This window comes from Excalfactoria chinensis, chromosome Z (assembly GCF_039878825.1).
Source record: "Excalfactoria chinensis isolate bCotChi1 chromosome Z, bCotChi1.hap2, whole genome shotgun sequence".
NCBI lineage: Eukaryota > Metazoa > Chordata > Aves > Galliformes > Phasianidae > Excalfactoria > Excalfactoria chinensis.
This window is the reverse complement of record NC_092857.1, coordinates 72,001,312-72,028,046: the sequence shown is the minus strand read 5'-3', so window position 1 is coordinate 72,028,046 and position 26,735 is coordinate 72,001,312. Positions and strand designations below refer to the sequence as shown.

The following is a 26,735-nucleotide window of genomic DNA, read 5'->3' as shown; positions in this document are numbered from 1 at the left end:
GAGGAGTTGTAAAAAAGAGCATAGTTAAATGACTTGTTAAAATTCCTGGAGTGAAAGGCAAGCAGAGAAATATCTCAGGACTACAGCAAAAGGCAGGTGTGCTTTATTTTTATTTATGACTACAGCATAAAGCAGCAGTGTGCTCAGCTCACACCATTAGGAAGGCTGTAATAAACCCTCTGGAAGGCTGCATTGATGGAGTATTTTAACACTTGCTGGACACACTGCAATCACCACTGTTTCATGGGTTCTGTAAATAACATTTGGATATTTCCTAGCCTGCTGCTATGCCATCCTCAGAGAGGCATGTAAAGAGAGAGGTGAGTAATTCAGTGAAGGAACGTGCTGATCATATTCACTGAGCATCCACTTCTGGTTTGGAGCATCCATCTAAGACCTCAGTACTAACAAATGTTTAAGAAGAAGAGGAAAGGAGAAGGAGAAGGAGAAGGAGAAGGAAGAGGAGCCAACCAAAAGCTCAGAGTGTTTTTTCAGTGACATCTTCATGGAAGTAGATGACCCAGAACAGAGAATTGGCTTTATAAAGATGGTGGGATCTTAGTGCAACTAAATAAAAAGCCTGAAAATCCCAATGACTTTAGCTCCTTTAAAATGTATAGAGGAAAAGCCTGGATAACATTTCATTTATACAACGATAATCTTTGGAACCGTCCCATTGGAGTGAGAGGAAGAGGTTGACGTTTCTCAGTATAAATGCCAGTTTCCTTCTGTTGCGATTCAACCCAGCAGGAAGCTCAGCACCACACAAAGTGGGATGAAGGAGAACAGAAGTTGTGGGTTGAGATAAAAACTGTTTTCTAAGACAGAAAAGAAGAACGAAGACAAACATGCGATAACATCACCATCTCTACAGCGCAACTACTTATCGCTCAACACCCAGCTAACAATACAGCTGCCTGCTGACTGATGCCCTGCTAGCAACTCAAGGTTTCACTGCGTGCCAACTGATGCCCTGCCAACTGCAAGCAGCAGCCCCTGCCCACATCTTTACAGCCTTCTGCATCATGTCGTGTGGTGTGGAATAAAGCCCTTGCTTCGTCCAGACCAGCTGTCCCGGCTCCATCCCGTGTGGTGGCGCTTCCCGACTGAGCCCTGGGACTGCAAACATCTCTCAGCAAGAACCACGTTTGTGCTGTCAGCGTTGTCTCAGCTGGAACCAGGACAAATTCTGCATTGAAAACAAAGGGGTCAGATGCTGCTGCTGCTTCTTTCTGCACGTAGGTGTGCGTGTCTGCAGGGATGTCCTTTGTTGCACTTATTCAGAGCAGCGCAAACAACTGAATCTAACCAAAGTGAGCTTGCTTGAAGGATTTGCTACTTGGAGGCAGTTGTATTTGAACCATTTTCCTCGTGTTTCAGGTCTGCTTGTGCTGAAACTCACCGTAAAATTTTGGTGCAGCTTTACATTTTAGTTTGTTTCCTTGTAGGAGAATTGTCTTGTTGAAATAGGAAAGTTCTTTTGAGTTCTTATAGGTGGCCACTGAGAAGTCAAGTAATGTTACTGCACAAAAATGAGCAGGTAGATGTAAGTAATCCAACTATTTCTCCTGGTAATTAATAACAGCAATTAATTTTGCGAAAGAACTTGTTAAGAAAGAGGAATTTGAGATTGTATGATGCTCTGCAGAAACCCGTCTTCACCTTGGGGCTGGGTAATAATTTATTTGCAAATGTTCTCATGGAGTTACGTACCGAATTTTGAAACACTTCGTGGACTTTGAGAATGTTGAGCAGTGCTTATGAATGGACATTGAAAACTTTGTCAATAAGGAAAAGTACGCAGGAAAAACTACTGCTATTGCAGGTTGTTGTATTAGGAGACCTCTGTCAACCACGCTGCCCAGAGATGCAGTGGATGCCCCGTCCATCCCTGGAGGAGTTCAAGGCCAGGTTGGATGGGGCCCTGGGCAGCCTGGGCTGGTATTAAAGTGGAGGTTGGTGGCCCTGCCTGCATTTAGGGGCTGTGGGGGGTAATCCACCACCACCAGCTCCTGTTGGGAAATCTGGGAGCTTTTGTTCTGCCCGACACATGTAACTTGAAGTGTGTGCGTGCTGTCTTACTGTAAGCATTAGGAAACAGACGAGTGTATCCATTCAGATCGGTGTATCTCTTGTGGATATTTCATTTAAATATAAACTTCGGGTTACAGAAACTGCTCTGGGACTCCTGTATGCATATATATACGTGCCACGGTTGATTATATGGGTGTGTTTAGGTACACGTATGTAAACATGTGGAATAACATGTCACTCGTGCGCATGTGTTTGCATCTGCAAACAAACAAGCAAAAAAGCAGCAGCTGAATAAATGCATTTACTCTGCTAAGCTGTCGGTGAATTTGCGTTGGTGTGAGCACCTTTAAATCTCAAAATCCAAATAACTCTCTGTAGAACAGTTTATTTTCACTTCCATTTTTAGCTGCCGTGTATTTGGGCAGCAGTTTGCAATGAGATTCAAGGCAGGGAAGGTGGCTCTGTTCCACGAGCCCACCTGTGTGCGGTGGGAGCGCATTTACAGGCACGAAGGGCTGTGAGGTGTTCAGCAGTCGGAGACAAGAATCACGTGCAGGGAGTAACAGTGCAAACACGAGAGTGCGTGGCAGTGTGTGATGAAGGTCTGGCCGTCTGTTTGCTGTTGGCCCTTCTGGATGTCAGGACAGCCAGACAGGTTGTCCTTCATCATGTGCACGGTACTCTAAGGATTGGCTCTTAGGGCTGCTTTGGTTGGGCAGCAATAATTCACTGCGCTCATTAGGATCTCAGCATCAGTCTGTAACTTCCACTTCTCGGTCCTGCTTTGAGTTCCTAGGAGCCCTCGCACTAAGAGCAGACTTTTATAGACCCGACTGGTGCAGAGGCAGCTTTACAGGAGGAAAGTGTGTCCATTCGCTTGCGTTCTGGGCATTAATTAATGAAGGGGCCACAAAGATACAGCGCAACTGACAGGTTCAATCCTGCGTGGAGCCATTTCTGCCTGTGTTCAAAACCTATTTTGTCCTATTTTGAGGTGAATATTTACTGCCAGTAGTGTGAGAAGAAGCCAAGTGTGCTTAGAGGAAACAGGCTGACTGAATAAGGGGGGACAGTGACATCTTGTGCAGTGCTGGAAGGTGGGCCAGCTGCCGCTCAGACACACAGTAACACAGAGTGCTGTGACAGAGTTGGACAGGGATGGACTTTCACAGGACAGCAGCTCTAAGTGCTCTTGTGAGGGACTGAGATCAGGGTTTTTCTCAGGTGTGTGACTGCAGTCGCTGTTCAGTCCATCACAGGGGTGATGCAGTCAGACTCCTGGGGCTAAGGGGCAAGAAGGGCTTCCTTGACAAAGTCCTGGGCAACCAAAACGCTTTGAATGCGGAGCGCCTGTGCATGTGTTTTCATGCCGTTTGCCCTTCACATTGTGGTGCCTCTCTGTGGTTCAGAGCTAAGCAAACCAACCTGCAGCACTTGCTACTTCCTAGGGTGACCCTAATCCTACCTGTTCACCTTTTGGATATTAAGTCTCCGGGTTCTGGGGTTTGTTTGTCTTTTGGATTAGGCTTTCCTATCTCCTAAATGAGAATTAGACAGGACTGATTTTTCTCACGCTGCAGTTAATACATATTGCAATGCACGCTGCACTTATACTTTGCAAAGAAGTTACATAGGTCATTAGTCTTCCAGCACAGGAGGCGCAGCAGCACTTCATTTGAGTACCCGTGCTTTATTTTGCAAAGTTCCATTTGTGAAAGGCAAACAAAATGCACAGCAGTAAGTGAACAAAACCTGAAAAATAGAGTTTGAACATCAGAAATTGCTGCAGTCAAAGCCATCTGAGAATCCAGGTCTCCAGGAAACAAGTAAAGCAAATCCTCTCCAGGACTGCGTCCTAAAAGGAAACAGATCAGAAAGGTGAGTTCTTCCCCCCTTGGAGCACCCACTCACGTAACGTCCATGTAATTTCTAAGGATGCTGCCCAGACGAAGACTGAGGATGCTTCAGAAGAAGACCTTCCTTGCTAAGCCAAACAGAACAAGTAAGGTACCCAAACATTTAGAGCTAATCTAAACCTTAAAGCATATAGGACCTTACAGCATAAGCCTTAAAGCGTAGAAGCATGACCAGCAGGTCGAGGGAGGTGGTGCTGCCCCTCCACACTCATTGAAACCCCATCTGGAGTACTGCATGCAGTTCTGGAGCCCTCAACACAAGGAGGACTTGGAGTTGCTCAAGCAGGTCTAGAGGAGGGCCATGAAGGTGATCAGAGAGGGCTGAAAGCACCTCTACTATGTGTACAGGCTGAGAGGGATGGGGCAGGTAGCAACAGAATGAGGGGAAATGGCTTTAAACCGGAAGAAGGTGGATTTGGATATTTTGACTACTATGAGAACCGTGGGTACAATGCTTGACAGACTCAGTGTAGTATAATAGGCTTGAATTACTTACAAGGCATGAGAAGTCCTCTGAATTAAGATTGTGAAAATATCACAGACTTGAACAGAAGCACTTTTTCCCCTTGTAGGTAGATTGTTCTCTTTATTCCCTGTACCTAAAAAGAAGTAACAGTGACTCCACAAATGATCTCTCCTAGATAAAACTTACATTTTTATATTATATTATTATTATATTATATTATATTATTATTATTATATTTTATGTCTATTCTTACTAAAGTTATACGGAAATCTTAGCAATCCTTCAAATTCTACCACTTTCTCGTTAATAGAAAGACAGTTCCAAGAGACAATTTTCAGATTCAGGGTAAAGCCAGAGTACCCATCATGTTTTAAATCTCTTCTACAGCCTGGAATGCCATTGTTAACATTAGTACAGCATCTCCAGAAGCACTCAGTTCAGCTTTCCTCATTTATTTCCAAAAGTTACAGGAATGAATTTATTTCTTTAAGCATTTGTGAACTGTAATTCCCCGAACTTGCTTGGCTGTCTGAGCCACGTGTTGATATTTTCCACCTCTTAGTGAACCATTTCACTAATGTGAGTTAAGCCAGCATGTGACATCTGTTGTTTCTCCATAAGTTTCTGTTTTGAGTTTGCCTGGACTTCCAGAGATCCATAAGGATTTTAGTATGGTAGAACAGACCATATAAATAACATAGAATGGCTGAGAAAACACAATGAAAGGAGAAAAAAAGAATAACTGTGAACGTTTATTACCTCTGATGTTAATGCTGATAGACTCTCTCTTCTCCTGTTGTGAAGCACAGAAAGCTCTGTTGCACAGTCTTCATGGAGGCGTCCCAGCTGCAAGAAGAAGACCTATACTGAGGAAGCAGCTTTCAAGTCATCTCACAGCCCAATCTCACCGTGATAGTGTTCTGCTATGCAGCAGTCAGTAATTAGCCATGATTTCAGATGCTTTTTTAAACAGTTAGTGTTATGGCTACCTATTACAAGGAGCAAACAGAAAGAGCCATCCAACTTCAGCAACTAGTCCCTCTGTGGCAACAGGTTCTGAGCTCTGAATTCAAGTACAAAACCTGTCAGCAGATGAGACGTTTTACTAGAGCAGAAGTTCTGCAGAGACACAGCGCCACCCAGTGACCAACGGCAGCCATTGCCTGCAAATACACGGCAACTTCCCAGTATCTGCAGCAACAATCTCCCCACGCGTGCACTTACTGAACCAGTGAACAGCATCAGAAGGACCTTGCACGAGACAAGGGTGACTTAACAGTTGTTTAACTGCAGTCCGCTTCTTTGGGTCCACCTAGTGGGCAGAAACACTCGAGCTGTTACTTACAGCATTGAAAAGAACCGGAGACAATTCTTCTATTCCTAAGAGCTTCGAGGTGCCCAGAAGCACAAATAGAGACCAGCAGTATTTCATCACCAAAAGGAAGGTCAAACACCTGAGCTGGGAAGAGCAGTTACAGAACCTGTGGTTACAGCAAACGTTCCACGAGCATTTTGTGTTTATGAGACTGCCTAGATATAGCTCAAATGCATACTGAGTGTGTTCAGCTTTCTTTATGAGACATCTTTGGTTTACAGATCGGTTTTAGTTCTACAGCACAATTAAGAACATCCAAGCGCAAGCTGCTTGAAGACTGTTTAATTACTAAAATAGTAATTATTTCTATTACCTGTAACTGGTACCATGTTTTTATTTGAGAATTTTCAGCACAAGGCAACGCTCACCTTTTCTTCATGGCATGGAACAATTTAGCTTGTTTAAACACTGAATAATTTCCAGGTACTCCACCAGTGTTTTGAGCTCCTGCAACAGCATCTTGTAGATCCATCTGAATAGAAGCGGCTCTTTTTCCTGTAGCAGCTGGTGAACTAGCAGGGTACTGCGAGGTGAAAGCCATTTGGGAACAGCGTATCTTCCTCTCTGCAATAAAACAGTTTAATGAAAATAAAACAACTAAAATAAAAGAGGATTTAGAATGAACCTTGAACAACTATTTGGGTGATACTGACGTCTCTTTACTTTCCAAACGTAGGAACAGACACATGAGAAATCAGCCTTAAGAATCACTTGAATAAATACAATGGTGAAATGAAGATGTGCTTGGCTGAGGGCAATGCTGGAAGGCAAACTGCTCACAAGAGCTACAAAATGCATGAGATCACACCAGACATACTTTGTTCTGACCACAGTTATGGCACATAGTCGATTTCCTTCAGTATTCCCAAAATGAAATGATGTGGAGCATCACAGGGAAAGAAACACTGCACACAGACACGATGACCCTGATTAGATTCAAGCAGCGGGCTTAAAACAAGTCAGAGTTTTAGATTCCAGGACATTTCAGGGTCTATAATGTGTGAAATTCAGTGACACAACAGTGCCTAGGTGCCTGCGTTTCAAGCAACCTTCAGATCACAGCCACGTAAAATAAAAGCAAATTCGGTGCAGAAATAGCAAGCCTGTATCTTAATACCCGTGAGATTATCCACATTTTTACTGCAGTCTGACTAAGTTCTAAAACTTGCTCATCCCCGTTCACTTACACAAGTTCCACCAATTCAAGCAATGCAGCTCTGAGATCCTGTGTATGTTAGGCAGGTAGAGCTGAACAGTGCAGAAATGATCTCTGACAGCTCTAAGAGCTCCATTCTGCTTGCAAACTCTCAGTCCAAAACTATTCACAACTCTAAGGAAACGAACACCTGAAGCAGTTGGATCATTTGCCATGTGCCGCATTCTGCTTCTTGGCATAAGGATGAACACAAAGAGTTTTATGCTGCCCTGCAGAGATGGGCAAAGTCCTGCTCACAAATGGACCAAGTTTCAGTGCACAGACAGGCCTTTCTACCCACAGCTCAGCATGTTCTGCCATCCGAACAGCAAGGCCTCTTGTCAAGCTCAGCTATTTCCCTTCTCAGTGTATTCTAGCACCACTGATACCCAATGTTATCCTCCTGTAGAGTGCCATCGTATTGTCATCATCCAAAGGAAAAACCCCCACAGCAGAGCATACAGCAGGACACCCATGCTCCAAATATCCGCCTGAAAAACAAAAAGACAAGCTTACAAACCTGAAGCACCCAAAATGGCTTACTGACAGACTGCATTGTCTGTCCTTGCCAAAGCCCACACACGGCCCATGAAAAGCTGGCTCTTTCCCTCAGCAAAAAAAACCTTACAGTCCCAGAGAAAGCACATAACCCTCATTCAATTGCTCTTCCACTCAACTTAGAGCGCTACTAAAACCAGTATCTTCATCTTAGCTCATCACACTGCTGCAGTTCCTTTGACCAGGATTTCACTGGCAAAAATGAAATCAAAGCCATCACAAGGGATTTAGCACAGTTGTGTGTTACTGGCTACGAGAGCCGTCAGCACAGTCACCTGTAAGGCTCTGCTGCTGTTCTACTGATGTATAGGCACAACAAGGTTCACACGCCTCACAGTGCAAATCTCTGAAGCTGCTGTTTTGTAGAGCCCCAAAGCAGTCGCTTGAGACAGTTCGGGATCAGCCAGAGACAAACCAGCCAGCTGTGTGAACTGAGACCAATTGCACTTTTCTAGTCTGCGGCCACTGACAGCTTCTGAGAGCTACCAAGCAATGCAGCCTAGCAGAATTCAGAAGGGAAACCAAGAGAGCCTACCTGAGCTCCACTGCGTTTAAATGCTCCATGCAGAGGGGAGGGAAAGAGGGTAAAACAAACACCGGTCTACATACCTCTGAGCCAGTATCCACTTTGCCCTGGATTAGCTCTGGTGCTGAAGAAGCCGGGCTTCCACAGCATGTGCTCAGGCGGTAATCAAGGCCTCCCTGGAATAACACAAAGAATGGAGAGAAACATTGGCTTTAACAGAGTTGACGTCTTCGGGGAATAACACTTCAGAAGCGTCAGAGGCTTCTTCTCCTGTGTATATTTTCATTCATCTTACATTTTGCTTTCATTCAGTGTGACCTCACTAAGCAAGTATTGTCTAAGACCGCGAGTATCACGTAAATGTGCAGATCTCAAGCTGCTCACTTATCCAGTGCCCTTGGCATGTTGCATTATTTTCCTCAGCTGATCATCTGGATCGTGCCTGTTGGTTGTGCAACAACAGCCTGTCGGCCTTGATTACCTGTGGGAGGCTCCAACTTTGGCCAGGAAAAATTATTTGAGGGTACGTAATTCTCTTTGAATCAGTAAGGCAGCCTTCCCATTCTTTCTTACCAGCACCCATGTCCATGTTAATAAAGGCTTCTGGAAATCAGATTGAAGATCAAGAAGCAATTCAGTTCAAGCATATGCAATCATAGGATCCGTATGTCACCTGCAAAAGTCATTTTATTCTATCCACAATCTCAGCCTACCTACAGTTCCTTAGAAGGTTCCTGAGGCGCACCAACCCCATACTCCGAATACAGACCCTTGCATAAGACAGGTGATGTACCTACAAGGAAAATAGGGAGTCTAGGTAGAGAAAATGATCTAACTGTGCTTCTGAGCAATCTGTTAACCACTCTCACACAGTTCAGGCCATTCCAAACAAGATGCAAGTACATGCCAGCCACAGAAACAGCTTGATTTTAGGGTGTTTGCTTGGACAAGTCCCTGTTGCATATGGCGGTCAAACATGCATTACTTGGGGGCACGTTATGTTTTACTTAACAGACGCTCTTCCCTTTGGCTTTGCACAGAGTCCAAAGTCTATCAGCTCCTAATTATCAGTCAGCAGATTTTCCCGGTGGATGGGAAAGCAGTCAGGATTGATTTTCACCCAAGTGCCCAAGGAAAGACATTTTCTCTTCTGTTATTTCTTGCTGTGGACAGTGGTTCCCAGTCTACTAAAAGCTCACTCGCTCTCGCCGTCTCAGAGATCTTCACTGACTGCTAGCAACTACCCATCTTCCAATAGCCCAGGTGGGAAATACCAGCTTGTATCTGTTGCAAAGGACCTGGGGACTAGGAGGACAAGTGGTGATAGAGCACAGGCTGAATGCAAGCCAGCAGTGCGCTCTGACAGAAAAGAAGTACAACAGTGTCATCAGCTGCATTAAAAAGCAGCACAACCAGACCAGGACAAGTCATTCCTGCTTCAACACTCATTGGACCGCATCTACAACACTGTATCTAGTTTTGGCCAGGAAGGATAACAACCTGAAACAGATGCTGTGGATGACCTGCAGCCTGTGCAGGGGGCTGAAGCTCCCACTCAGTGAAGAGAAGCTGGGGAGAAAGATGTTTGTTCAGAGGAACCTCGTGGCAGCTTCTCAATGCCTACGGGGGGCAGAGGGGGCGCGTATGAAGATTGACTGAGGCTGTGGCCAGCAGGTCACGATGGGATAGTGACAGGAAACAGCCATACACCAGAACAGCAGACTAGATAGAAGGAAAAAGCTTTTCAAGCACTGAACGTATTCCCCAGAGAGAACATGCAGCCTCATCCCTGGGAGAAGGCGATGATGAGAGTGGGAAAAGCTCTTGAGAAACTTGGTCTGACGATTCCCAGAGCAGCAGGTTCAGGCACAGATCTCTACAAGTCCCCTCCACACCAAGTTACCGTCCAAGCCTATAAATCCATCAGCCTCTCAGCTGGAAGCCAGTTTCTTCTAAGAGGGATAGACAGTGCTTTCTTTTTCAGAGGGGAAAGGTTCTTTAGATAGAGGGATTTCATAAGATGCCTAGGAAAATGCTCGTGCTGTAATGATTTGCTTTACTGAGAGATACCGGCAGCTTAAAAAATGCAAAGCTCTAACCTACTTGTGAGGAAAGATTCAAGCCTTCCAGTACCTAACCTGTGCTTCAAGTCTTCAGTGACAGAAAATCCACTGGATGGGGCCAGAGGAATGCATCTCACCCCACACACACCCTCTGTATGGCCACCATTTGTTTAAAGGATCACTCTTCCTTGAGGCACGAAACTAGAGCAGTTTACACAACAGACTGACACCACAAGGGCTGTTCTCTAGATACAAACTGCAGCAAAGAGCATAACAAAAAATGGGAAACCAACACTCATATCAGATCTGTGTCCCATGAGGAGCATAATGTTGTACTCCTCTTCCAGAGGAAGATACAAAATCCAGCTCAGCTCCAGAACGTAGTACCAAATAGCAATAAGTATCTAACGTTTCCTGCAGTGAAAGAATTCTAAGCACAAGATGATGAAGGATGTCTGAGTTTCAGCTGGGACTGAATTTTCTTCAGTGTCTGATAGTACGAATGCTTTCATTCTAGAAAAGCAATGTAGACAGCGCGGTGATGCTTGAAGTTGCTGCCAGGCAGCGTTGTGCAGAGCCAAAGTCAATCTCAGCTGAGTGCCCAAGGAAGTGAGAAGGAACAGAATTAGGACAGCTGACTGAAACCGGCCAAAGGGATGTTCCATACCATACGACAGCTTGTGGAAAGAGTTTTGAAGGGGGTAGAACTTCATGTGAATCTCTTCCACTACCAGGAGGCTAACTGGACACGGATTGGTAGGTGGCGAGCAATTGCTTTTGCATTCATCATAACTATTTCCCTGTTCTCTATCTCAGTAAATAATTCCATCTCACTTTGTGTTACTTTTCCCCCCTTCAGTTCTCTCCTGCAGTCCACTGGAATGGAGTGGAGGACTGTGTGATGCTGAGCCACCTGCCTGGTTAAACCACAACAGCAGGGTAACTTTCTCTCTCCCCCGGCAGAAACATAAAAACACGTTAATGGTTATTTATGAAAGACTGACTACAGTTCAGGCTTACTGGTTTGAGGTCTCTGTGGGCATAACCCTGACTGCGAACAGAAGCAATTGCTGAAACAACCTGTCGAAAACAGACTCGAGCTTCCTCTTCCGAAAGGCGGTCCTTAGAAACAGTGGAATCAGAGAGCTGCCCTGTAAGATAAGGTGATCTGAAAATGCATGTAGAAAGTATCAGAGAAAGATCAGTAACAACGGCAGCACAGAAAGCACGGAGCAGCACCGACAGGACTCTCTCCCATTCCCCGTGCTCAATCAGAGCAGTATGCACAAGTGCTCCAGTTACGCCCTGGCTCGTCACTGTGGCAGACCACACCAGCTAAGAAATCTGACCCTGGCCTCAAACTGTGTCACTGAAGCATTGCATTCGTGCTGTGGGTGGCACAGATCACTCAGAAGGTGACAACATTCGGGGGCTCTGGTGTCCCACAGACCTCGCAGATGCTACTTCAAAACACTGAAATAGGTTAGGAATTAAAACCAGTTCTCTTACCGTGAGTGCTGATTAATGGCTTCTACAAAGAGAGAACATGTCACATTTCCTACTTAATTTTCAAACCAGTGAATCTTGAACCCGGTCTCCACTGAGATCTGTCAGAATCATCTCAGCTTTATTTTTATATTATTGTCTACTGCTAAAGATCAAAACAGTAAACCGAAGTGTGGCAGAAACTATTTCTTACCTCTAAGGCTATAAATATTTCTTTGGTGTCTCTCTTACATGATACAGTGGGCAAACATGTGGATGACTTCAGTTCTTCGTGGCATCAGTTTCTGTTTTAGCATGAGGCAAGTCGTCCTTAAGAGACCATAAAAGCAAGCTATGGAATCGCTAACTACTGTGCCATACCAGGTACCACATCTGACTGCTGTGGAACATAAAAAGCACACATGGCACAGTGCACAATTCAACATCAACTCAGCAAAGACTGACATCACTCCATAGAAATTCTGGAACGCAGATCTGCGAAAACTGAACAGAAAAACATTCAGCATTTTCATTGGCATTTTGTGAAAGTTGCTGTCATGATGTTGAACTTCCTCCACTTTACAGCCAGAGAATATTGCCCTCTGAACAACGAGGAACAAGGTTTGTGGTGCTCTGTTCAGCTCTTTCCAGTTCTACAGCCTCTTCCAAAAGGCAATGGGACCAGTAGGCTGCATTCCTATGTACCATCCCAATGCCCCCGTGTTCTTGAGAACTCCGCAACTCCAACAGAAGATACGATCATATTGAAATGCGTTTTGGCTTACCCCTAAAGTAACTTTGTCCATGTCTTTTATTGCAGCTCTTTCACCAGTAAGAAGATGCCGCCTGAGTTTTACCTTTGCAAAACCACCCACAGTTCAAAATACAGATGCTTAAAGTTGAGGGTGAATTCTTCTCTAATGTAACACTACAGGTAAAGCAGAGCACCTAGCATACACTGTGTGTAATGCTTTAATTAGAGGAAGAGGTCATCGGCACCATCAATTTCCAACTGGTTTCAAAAGTTCAAGTTTATACAAATGAAACCTGACTCAGAGAACTGACAAGAGCTGTCAATCTATTCTCAGATTAACTCTGGAGTGGTGAGACAGACTGTTAGGCGTGCTGTTTCTGTACAAAGATGACACTTACCCGTTCCAACTGTTCAATGCAATTCCCAGGACTTGAGAATTTCCTCGTAGCTGTTGACAGACATCCTGAAATGTGCATGAACTGAAGATCCTCCAAGCACGTGCAATGAGGAAGTGCCAGCAGTGTTCACATCCTCCTTAGGACATCTTCTTAGAGGCAGATCCAGCACTGCTCATCTCCTCACCAAGGTGCATCCCCCTCTCACCCGGCAACAACAAAACGCAGTGCATGAAGCTGACTTCCCTTGGGCTAACAATAAGTAACACCCCTCAGGGCTTTGTGCCACAGAGCAGTAGCAGGGCTGGACTACAGCTTTAGGAAGCAGTGGAAGCCTTTCCCTGTATGGTTACAGTGTCCCTGCACGCACCCCACAGCCAGAGCGGTGCAAGCTGAGCTGCCTTGCTGTTTCTTGCACTCATCCCAGTCTCTGCGAATGAAGACTCGGAATGCAGTCAAGGCATTGATTGAGCACGAGCGGGCCTTTATTCAATAGGAGAAAGGAGGGGGTGTGAGGTCTGAAGGAAAGGTGGGATTCATCCTCCCTTATCATCATGAGAGCGGCTCACAGCTCGTGCTGTTGCTTGGAGGCTGGGACTGGCGGTCTGATTCTATGTCCCCCTCCAAGAGGCTCGGCTTCTCCTCGGTGTTGCTGACCTGAGCCTGCATGGTGGTGCTGCTGTCGGGGCACTCGGGCTGTGCTTGGGCTGGGCTGTCCTGGGACCCCTGCACTGGGTCCCAATCCACGCTGGTGCCTGTGGTGTCTGGCAGGCTCAGGTCAGCAGCTTCCGGAGGGATGGGATGAACGAGGGCTTCAACGACGATGATGTTCTTGTCTGCATTGATGGTGCCATATGGAAGGCTCTCCACTGAAATGCAGCACCCTGTGCTTCCTAACAGCTCTTCATTGATGGAAGCACAGGATGCGCTGTCGTAGCATGCCCTGCGTCTTCGGGACACACGAGGGCTCGGGTCACCTAGGAAGGAGTAGATGGACAGCGGTTAGTGTCAAACGTTCACAAGATGAATCATGAAAGAGGTTCTTGACATCTGGCTACGTAGTGGTGGTGGGCAGAAGCAAATAGGCTTCTAGCAACAGTGTCACTGTCTTGACAGTGATCCTCGTGCAGGTCCAGCTCTTGTGTTGACAAGAGACTCATTTGGGAAAGACAGGGGTGAACCAAAGATGTCAGGCACGGGCTCGAATGCCAGAAGGAGGTACAAGCCCACTGAAAGCATGAATCCTACCTGTGCTGCTGACAAGCAGTGCTTTGAAAGCTGGATTTGCACCCTTACCTGCCAGGACCACGACTTGTGCTTCTGAGGGATCCCTGGCACTGAGCTGCAGTTGGCGTTCAGCCACAGGGGATGGTTTGCCCAGACAGAAACAGGAACGCCAACTGCCAGCTGGTGACTCCGTCCTCTTGCTGCGACAGCTTGGTCTGGAGAGAGAAAACAGAGCATGCTGTCAGTCGTGGTGCAGGGTGAGGGAAGAGCTGCTCCGAGCCCTTGCCGACAGTTGCCCGTTCCTGGCAAACCCACCCGACCAATGATGATAGCGGCTGGAAAGGGAAGTCCTCTTTACCTTTCAGATGGAGAATCAATGACCGTGTGGAAGTTCCTCATTACAGCTGTGGGGCCTTCCTCCACCTCAGTGTTGCTGCTCCGTGTCGCAGCAGGAGAGCTGCTCTGGCCTCTCCTCTCAGCCTGTGCCTCCTGCAGCGTGAGCAGCTTTGTGGATGGAGGAGACACCCACACAGACTTGGGCCTGTCCAGAGAGCTGTGCCCTGCAAGGGGAAACCACAGGTAAGAGGGAGGATCAGAAAGCAGCCGCACAGCCATCCCAGTTCTGCATTTATCTCAGACTTGCTAATCCGAGGCACTGGAAGAAGAAGGGCTCAAAACATCTGAACAGCAGTGACGGTTTTCTCCATGTAAATTATGGGTTTGGACACTCTCAGGATCCAGGAACGGGGCACCATATTCTAATCTAAGCCCAGAAGCCTGCAGTCTCCTCAACAGCAAAAGCATTTTCAAAGATCTTGGAGAAGGCCTGGCTTGGATCAAGGTGTCAGATCAACATCAAGCTAATGGAGGAAGACGCTCACCTGCCCTCTCTCCCATGGCTGGCGTGGATGTGGAGGGGAAGAGGACATCTGTATGGCTGATGAGGAACTCCACAACATCTGACTGCATCTGCAGCTCCTTGCACGCAGCTTCTCCGCTGGCGCAGGCGGACTGGCTCTGCTGGGATCTGAAGAAAAGGCAGATCTTACAAGTCACTTCCCCAAGATCATTTCCCCCAGTCTGAATTTCTGTAGCCAAAAACTGACAAGTTGGGCTCTGGAGACTTCCGCAGTGGGCAATCAGCGATGCCACTGACGAAATTCTCCTGGATGATCAGGGACACAGCAGTCCCAGCTAAACAAGTGAGTAGAAACTGTCACCTGGAAATTGTGCCCCTGGGGTTGGGCCAGAGCAGAAGTAAGCATCGTGCTGAAAAAGAAGTTTACCTTAAGAGGTTTGGAGCCCACACTATCGCCAAGTTCTGAGCATGCATGTTGGTGATGGAGCAGTTCCCGGCCAGAGACGCCAAGTGTCTCATAAGGTATTCCAGCGTCCTGGAAAACAAGAGGGGCAGATGTTCAGCACCAAAAAGCAAGCCGTGCTGCAGCGCACAAAACAAACCTCACTTCATGCCGGTTGTTGTCATTGCTACCGTCCCTGAATATGAAGTAGGTAAAACATTCCCAATGCCACCACACTGCAGCACCAAGCCCCAGCACAGCACAGCCGCAGCCATCGGCTGCACCAACCGTGCCCCCGTACCAAGGAACTGACCCAATCAACCGACCCGACGCAGCCTTCAGCCGCTTCAGCGTGCACAGGCATGATGCTGCCAGCGTGAGGCAACACCTGGAATCGCATCATGGCCCTCTGAAAGGCAGCAGGGCTGAACTCAGCAGACCGAGCGCAGCACTGACCTGTAGTGAGGAGCGGGCAGCTGCTGGATGGCATCCTGCATGCTGAGCAGCCGCTCCTCCTCCGTAGCAGCGCAAACAGCGTCCTGGAAAAAGGCAGGAAGGGATTCAGACACCAGGCGGGAATAGCAAAGGAAAGGGAATTCTTCCAAGCGTCGTGAATAGCTTAAATAAGCACCTCCTGGCACCACCAAAAGTGGCATCAGCCTGAGGCAGGATGTGGCAAAGACATGCCTCATGGGGCTAACAGAAATAAGACCTCGGAGCTGGGGCACTGCTGCAACCATCAGCCAGGACGCCCAGGGGAGAGGTGAGTGTCATTTCCAAGACATTGCCCTGAGCTTACCGAGAACTTGGCATACAGCTGCTCGGTCAGCAGAGGGTTCGGGAGCTCCCTGAAGTACATCTTGCAGAGGGAGCTCACGCTGTGAATGTCTCGGACGCTGAGCTCGGGAACCTGCTCCAACTCAAACTCATGGCTGCAGAGAAGGACACAGGATTGGGCAGAGGGCTTTGAGAAAGAGGAAAGCAAGTCCAAAGCCACACAGAATACAGTCAAGAAAAGGAAGGGGTTCCTCTGAACGCCCGCAGCATGGCACGTGCCCCTGCTGACAGCTGTGTCAGTCGCAGCACTCTTACCGTAGGCGCTGGATCCTGGACGCCACGCCGGACAGGCGGTAGATCCCCTGCACCACGCCATGCTGCTCAATGAACTCGGCGCACCTCTGCAGGACCTGGGGGACTACAGAACAAGAGCCAGCGGTTAGCTCAGCTTCTTACTCACGTCCTGCTTCAGGCCGTGCTCTTCTCACATCCCACCCAGTATTCCCTTTCATCTTCAGATGCCCAATGGAGGAAGATCTCAGCAATGGGCTGTTCCTTACCATCACGGCCAGAGCGGAGAAGGTGCTCCCCCAGGTCACACCCAAACACCCCTTCCTTCGCCGGCTCCGGCTGCTCCGATCTCTTGGGGCGGGCCTTCACCAAGGAACGAAGGAGGGTGCTGAGCTTGCCCCGTTTCCTCGGCACTGCAAAGAAAGAAAACAAAGAATCCAGTTCATTTCAGGCTTGGATCGGTTAGACGAGGCCGAGCGTAACGCCTTCGACCGAGCACGGAACAACGGGAAGAACATTCCCAACAAGGACACGCAAGAACGGATTTTGCCCATCCCTGCAAGTGCCCGAGGCCAGGTCGGAAGGGGCCCCGGACAGCCTGCTCTCGTCTCCTGCTAAATGCACAGGCTGGCCACCCAAACTGAGGCAGGGGCCTTGGAGCCTGAGGATGATCCTTTAGGCTCCTTCCAAGCCCAAGCCATTCCAGGAGGATTCCGTGACTTCCCCAAGCCCAATAATAAACACAGTGGGATTGGGACAGATCTCTGCGTGTTCCCATGGACCTTAATGCAGTCCTCTTGCTAAGCTTGCTCAACTCGAGCATTAACGAACCCCCTGAAAGCCACGATCTGACCCCATTTTACTAACCCGCATTGTCAAATGTAACATGTGTACCTGGCTTTGGCAATGTATCGACAAGGGACTCGGGAAGTTTTCCGCTGATGAGCTCCACGCACTCACCAGGGAAAAACCCAACCTGTAACAAGAACAAAAAGACAGGAGGGCATTAGCCCGTGCCCAGGGCCAAACGGAAGGTCCTCTGACAGCAACACAGGGCAACCGTTTGCGTCCAGAAGCCATCCTGTGCAGGCAGAGCAGCTCCAACCTGAGATTCCTGACTCTACTGAAGCTGCGCTCTCTAGTTGGAAGCGGGTGCCTACCTGAAAGCCACGCTTGCCTCTCCACCAGGGGCTCAGCTCCTTTGGTGGCATAGCGACAATGCTCACCATGTCTCCCACCTGCAAGAGATTGAAACGTCAATCCCAGCTTCAGCACAGCTGGCAGGAAAGCACAGCTCAAACAACTGCCTGCTTCTGCGCCGCAGAATATCCTAGAGCTTGACAACAATTGCACCAGTGCAGCCCCCAAGGCTTTTTTCCTTTCTAAAACTGAACTTGGAGGCAAAAGAGTCACACAACACACACAGTGCAGCTGTGCAGCAGGAAACAGGTCTAAAAGCAGCAGGCTCTCTGCCAAAGGCTATGGAAGAGCTCCACTTTAACCACGGGCATCAGTTAGCAGGGCTTCCTGAACACATCTGCACCCATCACGCACCGTGGTGTCTGCTGTTGCTCAGAGACCAGGCTCCCATACTGGGCTTGTGATCTGCTTGATCACAAGGTTCAAATGCCCAATCCAACCATACTGGAGAGATGGCTGAACTCCTCCCGGCCCAGCACAAGTCTAAGCTGGAACCGAACCTTCAAAGCTTCACCTCACGAGACATTCTGAAGGGCTCTGAGAAGATTCCTGAGGCGTTCACACCCTAGACTACTCTCCTGTGCCTGACAACAAGGAACGCCTGCAACTGCTTACCTCCAGGGAGAGCTCATCCGGCCCCTGGGCGACGTAGGTCTTGATAACATGGGCTGCCGCAATCGCTGGAACGTTAACAGATGACTCTGCACGCACCAGCTGCGGCTTCCGCATGTCATCAGCCTGCAAAACAGAGCACAGGCCGTGGTCAGCAGCTGAGGACAAACCAGGAGGATTTCAAGGGGAGGAGCACATCTGCAGAGAAAGCTGCAGGCAATGCGCTCCGTCCTGATCAGGAGCACTTCAGAAGGAGCTGCGCGTCTCATGACAGTCCTTTCTCTTCCTGGCGTGCAGTGCCAGGCCATGCCAAGATGCATCTCTCTCTACCCAGACTCATCAGCAATGGCACTGGCACAGACAGGTGGCCAGGCCCTTTTTGGCCCATTCTTTCCGGCAGGAGAGTACATCTGCAGCTCCCTCTGCTGGCTCAACACAGGGAACAAAGACCAGCCGGAGCTTCACACTGTACCTCCGTGCCCGCCACCTCAGGCTCACTGCTGATCTCACTGCACGCGATGCCCATCCCAGCAGGTGTGACAACCTGGAACAGAGCAGAAACACACTTCTGTTTATCTAGTCACACAGCACAGTATGGAGAGACTTCTGCAGCTGGAGGGCAGTGGAAAATCCCACCCGTGACCAGGGTCACATCTAAGCTGGATGAGGCTGTGTTACTAAACACGCTGCCACACGGCCTGCAAAACCATGCGGGGGGACAAAACACGGCACTTACCCGGCAGAGAGATCACCTCAAGCTATCTGCAGCAGTTCCTTGTCGCTTTGCTCAGATCTTCTGAGAGCAAAAGCTGCACCGAGGACGTGGGCAGAGGGTGGGGAGAGGAGAGAGAAAGAGCAGGTTAATGAGCAGGGCTAAGCCAGCCATGGAATAATGCACACGGCCCAACCGTCCCCATCCACATGCTGCAAGACATGCTGAGTCTCAGGCTACGTGATGCCTGTCTGCCCAGCAACTAGACGATGCTTCCACAACTGAGCAAAGGAGACAACGGAAGAAGCACGGGACGGGTGCTACCTTTACGGACACCCCCTTTGGAACGTGTCTACCGGGGGAAAATGACGTCTGATGCTCAAGAGTAAGCAATGCGGTGCTGGGAGCTCCGACAGCCAGCACTTCTCAACACCTCACTGCCCACCCGTCCATCCCACGCCGGCTCAGCTTACCTACAGGATGCTGCGCACGATGGTACTCAAACAAAGGCACTAAACGCACAAGAACAACAAGCCAACCAACCACTCCGAACTCCAACTCTCCCACAAAGGAACACAGAACGCACCGCTCCTCCCCTCAGTCCAGACGCTTATGACATCACCAACGGCCACCAGCCTGCTCCACCATGACCCCCCACAAGGGGGGGAGGCAAGACCACGGGGTCACATCTGATTTCAACAACATTCACCACACACTCCAGAACTCAGGCTGGGCTTGGAATTATGTCCTGGTGTGGCAGCGCAATGGGAGGTGTTTGGGCACAGCTGAAGAGCTGGCAGACACCTGTCGTTTCCAAAGGAGGGTGCCAGATTCACTCTCAGCACTCTTTTGCAGGGCTCTTAGGGATGCTTCAAACCCATTTTCACTGCCTACGTCATTTCTAGCAAGTCCAGCCGACAAATGCTTGCTTTGTCTGGGTAACGCCTCTGCGCATCTACGATCATGAATGAAAAATAAAATAAAGTGGGCACGCAACCCTATGAAACTTACCTCGCTGCTCTTCTTCTCAGCCAGACACCCAAGATGAGCATTGCATGTCCCTGCTCCTGAATGAAGACTCACCCAAGTCTGTGATCCACCTCAGGGTCTAAAAGAAACACAGACAGAGATGATTAGAAGATCCTTTGCGCAGACGAAAGCGCAGGGTGCACGCATACTCTATTTAGCAAGAAATACTACTTGAGAATCCACAGACAGTTTTATGAGAGGTAGTAGGAAAGATGAACAGAAAGGAAATAGATTCATTAAAATAACCTAGTTAATCCTCTCCCCATCACAAAGGAAGCCTTCTGGGCACTGTTAGCAGCAGCTCCTACAACACCTTGCACCACAAATTGCGCCACATACATTTTCTTCCCACAGGCCCCTCGCCTCACTCGTTAATGTCAGATCCACTCAGGTTCAAATACGTGGATCAGAACAGCCATTCAGTTCTGCTGAGGCAGGAACCCACCGCCAGCATGTCCCCCAGTCCCATTCCCTGCTTTTCTCAGCCGGGGTGGGGAAATCAACAGCAACTGACATCACCTACCCAGACTTCTGCAAGGCCTTCCATTCGGTCTCACATCACAGCGAGAAGCGGGAGAGCTCTTGTGGCACAAAGCTCAGGGCTGGAGATATCAAGGCTGCCTCTTAGATGGTGCTTTCAAACAGCACGAGTAACTGGACATAGCACTTGAAACACAAGGGTAACGTGAAAAAGCCACCAGTTCCCATGGTGGGGCTGTTGGCAGAGACAACAGCTGCGTGCTTTCCAGCAGTGTGATGCTCACCCAACAAAGCGCTCAGCCAGCAAACGCGTCCAGCGTCTGAGCACCCATTTGGAGATGGTTTTCTTAACATCCAAGCTGAATCTCCCCTCATACAACCTGAGGCCGTTCCCTCCACTCCTGTCACTAGTTACATGGGAGAAGAGCACGACAACCCTCACCTCCACATAACCTCTCTTCTGTTAGTCACAGAGAATGATAAGGTGTTCCGTGAGCCTCCTCTTATCCAGACTAAATAATCCCAGTTCCTTAAGAAGCTCCCCATAAGACTTGTGCTCTAGACACCTCACAGCTTCACTGGTCTCCTCTGGACACATCTCAGGATTTCATTGCAGTGAGGGGCCCAGAACAGAACACAGAACTCAAGGTGAGGACTCACCAGTGCCGAGTACAGGGGCATGATGGATTCCCTGCTCCTGCTGGCTCCAGCCTTCTGCATTCCTATTCCAATCCAAACCATTCCTGCTGTGGTAGGACTTGAATCCTCATTTGGGGCTGCAGCTCAACAGGTCAACACATCAGAAATAACACAGCGTGCCACTGGAAGACGTGTCTCAAAGGCCAGAAAATCCAACTCTCTGACCTCGGCACAACTCACCAACCAAGAGCCAGGCCTTGACAACTTGGCTGATCTGAGCACGTGGGAGGGGGCCAGACAGGGGACCACAAGTGTCCATTTCCATTGCAGCTCCATCTAGAGAACAGCACCAATCAGCAGGCGTGAAGGAATTCATTCACAAGCTGCACAATGAGTCTGTTCTTTATGTAAAAAAAAAAAAACACACACATAGATTCCTGACCAAAAAAGGTGGGAGTTAATAACGACCAAAGAGGTTCCTGTTCCTACGCCTCATCCTCACCCAACTCTGGGATGATGCCCACAGGCTTCAAGTCAGGTCTCAAATCCATTGGACTCCCGTCACAGAACTCTATCAAAAAGGATGCCACACATGTGACACTTACATACGTTTTGCACCAGAAGCAGCGCTGCCAGCAGGAGCGGAGAGGTGACTGTCCCCCTGTACTCGGCACTGGTGATGCTGCAACTCAAGTTCTGTTTCCAGTTTTGGACCCCTCAGTGCAAGAAAGACACTGAGGCTTTGGAACGTGTTCAAAGAAGGGCAACAAAGCTGGTGAGGGCTCTGGAGCACAATGGGGCCATATGAGGAGAGGCTGCAGGAGCTGGGAATGCTCAGCCTGGAGAAGAGATGGCTCAGGGGAGACCTTCTTGCTCCATATAACTTCCTGAAGGGAGGTTGTAGTGAGCTGGGGGACGGCCTCTTCTCTCGTGTTGTTATTGATAGGACCAGAGGGAATGGTGTCAAGCTGCGGCAGGGGAGATTCAGGCTGGACATTTGGAAACATGACTTCTCAGAAAGGGTGGCCAGGCACTGGAATGGACTGCCCAGGGAGGTGGTGGAGTCAACGACCCTGGGGGCGTTCAAGGAACGACTGGATGTTGTGTTGAGGGACGTGCTTTAGTGGGAGCTACTGGTCATTGGAGAATGGTTGGACTGGATGATCTTTTAGGTCTTTCCCAACCCTGGTGATTCTACGACTCCATGATTCATACGCTAAGAAGCAAGCAGAGGCTCTTTTCTTAAATCTTTCAATAGAGAGAAGAGTTGATATCCACTTCTCCCAACAACACAAACACGGTACCAGCTTTCCAAGCCCACCCGCCATACAGTAGGCGGACAACGCACACGTAAAGGAGCACGCACATCCCCTCCGGCATAACTCGAGTCCCCCAACCCACCTTCAGATCTCTTGTGGATTTCTCGTGTTTTACACCGATGCAGCCTCGCTGCAGCTCCATGGGTGTCACACAAGGCCTGCAGGACCTCTTTCTCTGCAAACCGCAACCACAGGCCTTGGCTCCTGAGGATTGCCACCTGCCCTCCTGAGCAAAAACAAGAACTAAGAACAAGAGCAAAGCACACTGCCCTGGCCTGGCCCAAGCCCCTGTCCTACCAGACAGACCCTGGGATGAAAATTGCTCCACACACCCTGTCTGGACACCTGCACACAAGGAGTTGATCAGATCCATCCCCAAGCAAGCACCTAGCCTCCCCAGGAAGCTCTTTGCCATCAGCTCCGTCATCGCCCTTCCTTTCCTCCACACCTCAATCCCAAAGTGGTTTCCACATCTGCCAGCAGGTGTTACCTCCCACCTTCTCATCGCGCAGTGCTTCCACAGCACCCAATTTGCTTCCGGGGCCCTCCTTCACTTCACTACGCTAACACTCATGATTCAAATTACACTGACGTTCCAGGTGAGAACTGTACCTAACATTCCTCCTTCTACAAGCAAACAGGCCCAACACATGGTAGTAGAAATGCTTGCATCCAAAAGAAACAGAGATGGCACGGCACGACAGACGTACTCGGTGTGCACGTTTGAAGCCATTCGAGAACCAAGTCATTCTTCCTGCAAAACCCCTGACTTCTGTTAAATGCTGAATGGTCACAACAACACCTGTTTCCATCAGCTGCCACCATCCAAAACAGCCAGCCTTCCTGCGGTCACCAGGCCCAAACATCCCTTTTGCTCTGCGCCTGATTCCTGCAAGAGAGATGGGAGCTCGGCACGCACACCATCCCTCCAACACCCCAGCCCAGCAGCAAGGGATCACAGCACTGGCACAGCTGAAACAAAAAGGGTGCGCGAGTTTCCTGGTAGCACTCAGTGTGAACAAATCTACCACTGAGCAACACCGTGAGCCCCCACTCACCTCAGCACAGGTCAACCTGTAACCCCAGCCTTCCCCTGTCCACGTGCACACGCACACCTGTGTGCCACCCTGCCTGCTTTGCACACCCTCATGCACGCACCGCATCTTCTGCCCTCCTTTGCATTCACAGACGTGTGCAAACCATCCCTGGGAACACGGACGTGCCTACACCTACCACAAACATCCCTTTGTCTGCACCTGTGTGCAACCCAACTCCTCAGCACACGCACTCGTTTGTGCCACCCTGTCCACGCACTCACCACGTGCCCTCCAGCATCACTGCTGCCTCGCTACAAGAAAGTCATTGAGGCACTGGAACTTGTCCATGGAAGTCTGTTTCTCCAGCAGCTCCCATTCATCATCAGCTCCCATTCTGAACTCCACTGTGCAAAACAGCAAAACTTCTCCTGCAAATGGCTGCAGTCACCAAAGCTCAGCCCACTGTCCAGGTACTAGCCTTCTCCCTTCTGTTTTCCACATTAGCCCATCTTTTTGCTCCCCAAAATGGAACTGCACTTCAACAGCCAAAACACAAACTAATACATCACTTTGCACTGCTCCTTCCCGCACCCCCAAGTAAATGGTTACCTGACATCCCCTACAGCACAGCACCTGCTCAGAAGTAACATTCAAACTCTATTCTTTCCTACTTCTTAATAGAGGACGGGAAAAACTCACTTCTGCATGGCGGTAAGGACAGTCTGTCCCCATCACATCCCTCTGTCTGCTAAAGGTGCAACTGGATCTCTTGCGGCCTGCTGGCTGCTGCTCACAAACGCAGGGAACTGCACCACACTGATTCTAAAGAGAGAAAGGAAGAAACGGGGGTGGGAAGGGGCACCCATGGTTTGCAGAGATGCTCCAGATTGTGCCGGAGATGGAATATCAGAGTGCTGGGACATTGTTTATCACTAAGGAAAACACTTGGAAGCATATTCAGTCTGCATAAGCTGTAATTCCTGGGCACAGTTAGCTTGCCTATGGCTCAGCTGGAGGAGGCGGGTGCTCTCAGACACCTGCTCAGGGGGTTCAGCTGAGACACTTGCACAATGCTGGGATCATTCTGATGGAAGCTATGTCTTCAGACACCGTGGTTCAATCCATCCAGAATTATCATGCAGAGCCTTAGCTCTTGAACAGCACTTCTTCCCCACCCTTCACTACTCCAAGCAGCTCCAACAAACTTCTCAGAAGAAACACAGGGCAGCAGAGACCTGGCAGACCATAACCAAGTGCAGCCTGCACTTGGGAGGGCAGTGCCCACTCCTTGCTTCCGCCCTGCTCCAGCAGGTTAAGGAGTCTGAGCCTCACTGTCCTTTTACAGCTGAAGACTTTCAGCACCTCATGCCAACATTTCTCACTAAGATACACCCAAGGCATTGAATTCTCTTCTCACTACCTCCTCCCAGTCCTCCCCTAGGAACAGAAAACACTAAGATTCTACAGCAAACGCATCTACACTGCAAGAGCACACTGAACCACCTGCAACAGTGAAACACGGTTTTCTAGAGTGGCTTTGAAAACACACCTTTCGACAGCTGTCTCCCTGTAGCCAAAAGGAAACTGAGCAGGAAAAGAAGAGTCCAGCCTGAAACACGCCCGTGCTACTAGCCCAGGTTTTTCACGGTGAATGCAGAATCCATCCTGTTCTTGAGGTAACAAATGACCAGTGGGTCTCCCCTTGCTCCACCCCTTCTCCTTAAAAGAGAGAAAAAGAAAGAGAAAACAAGCAGAAGAAACCCAGGCGTACCTTTCCACACACAGAGCAGAAATTGGAACAGCAGCTGTCTCCTTCCTGAGACATGGTGGGGAGCATCCCAAAGGAAGCCCAGGTTCTTTGCTTCTCTCCACAGGGACTTCAAGCACTCCTGGCAAGAGCTGGTTTTGTTCCTTCTTCAGCTGCTTCCATCACCAAAATCTCCTTTTGAAAAGGAACCCTAAAGAAAGAATCAGCAAATGAAAAATAATGAGCAAGAACCACTTTCCCAGCTTTCTTCTGACACGCAATTTAGACTCTCGATTGGGGCAAGGTCTTAAAATCAGCTGCTTACAAGAGCTGTCCCCACATATATCCAGCTTCTGCACAGCTGCCATTATTTCGGACAGCGAGTGTAATCACAGAACCATAGAACGGCCCGGGTTGGAGGGGACCTCAAGGATCATGAAGATCAATCACCTCCCTGTCCCTGCTGGCCATCCCCTCTTCTGATGCAGCCCAGGGTACCATTTGCTCTCTGAGCTGCAAGAGCACGCTGATGGCTCACGTTCTCTTCTTCATCCACCAGGACCCCCAGGTCCTTCTCTGCGGGGCTTCTCTTAAGGACCGCTCCTCCCAGTCTGTAGGAATGCCTGGGATTCCTCCAGCCCAAGTGCAAAACCTTGCACTTTGCTGTGTTGAACCTCATCAGATTCACCTAGGCCAACCTCTCGGGCGAGGTCCCTCTGAATGGCATCCCTTCCTTCCGCTGTGTCAGACGCACCCTCAGCAAACAGCAGAGGGTGCACTCGATTGCATCATTGGTGTCCCTGATAACGATGTAAAAAAGCACTGGTCCCAAGACAGACTCCTGGATGACACCACTTGTTATCGGCCTCCACCTGGACACAGAACCATGAATCACCACCCTCTGTCTGTGGCCTTTCAACCAATACCTTCTCCACCAGGTGGTCCACCTGTCAAATCCACGTCCCTCCAATTTAGAGAGAAGGATGTGGTGGAGGGCCATGTCAAAGATCTTGCTCAAGTCCAGGTCAATGACATCTGTTTCCTTCCTTTTGTCCACAAATGCCGCCACTCCATCACAGAAGGCCGCCAGACTGGTTAGGCATGGCCTTCCCCTGGGAAAGCCATGCTGGCTCTATTTGATCACATGCTCATTCCTGATGTGATCAAGCATGTCTTTCAGGTGGATCTGTTCTTCGCCATCTTCATAGCAGTTATACATTTGAATCAAATCATTGGTGTTGCTCTCACGAAGAAAACCTCTTTGTCTTCTACTCCTGCTGCAGCTGCAATGGCTGCACCAGCATGACGCACGTGTTGGACAAACCTCCAGCTCTGGCCTAGCCATGCACAACAGCAGTCCGTCCCCCTCCCAGCTCACTCACCACTGTGCTGCTGTGCCACAAACTCGGTGCAGCAGCAAGAGCAGGCAGCACCCATCACCCTCCTCCAACTCTCACTGCCAGCTGGGATGAGGACTGACACAGCGTGCCCACCCCAGCCCGGCTTTTCTGCTGAGACACCTCCCAGCAACCACCCAGCACCAAACCCAGCTCACCTCTTAGTTCTGCTCAGCCTAAGCTGCGCCCAGCTCACGTGC

The 26,735-nt window shown here is 49.2% G+C and overlaps 1 pseudogene; it reads left to right on the top strand.

The window, feature by feature from the left end:
* The first annotated feature begins 287 nt into the window (after positions 1–287).
* The window catches only part of LOC140264593 (DNA topoisomerase 2-beta-like), an 81,085-nt pseudogene continuing 54,637 nt past the window's right edge, over positions 288–26,735 (top strand).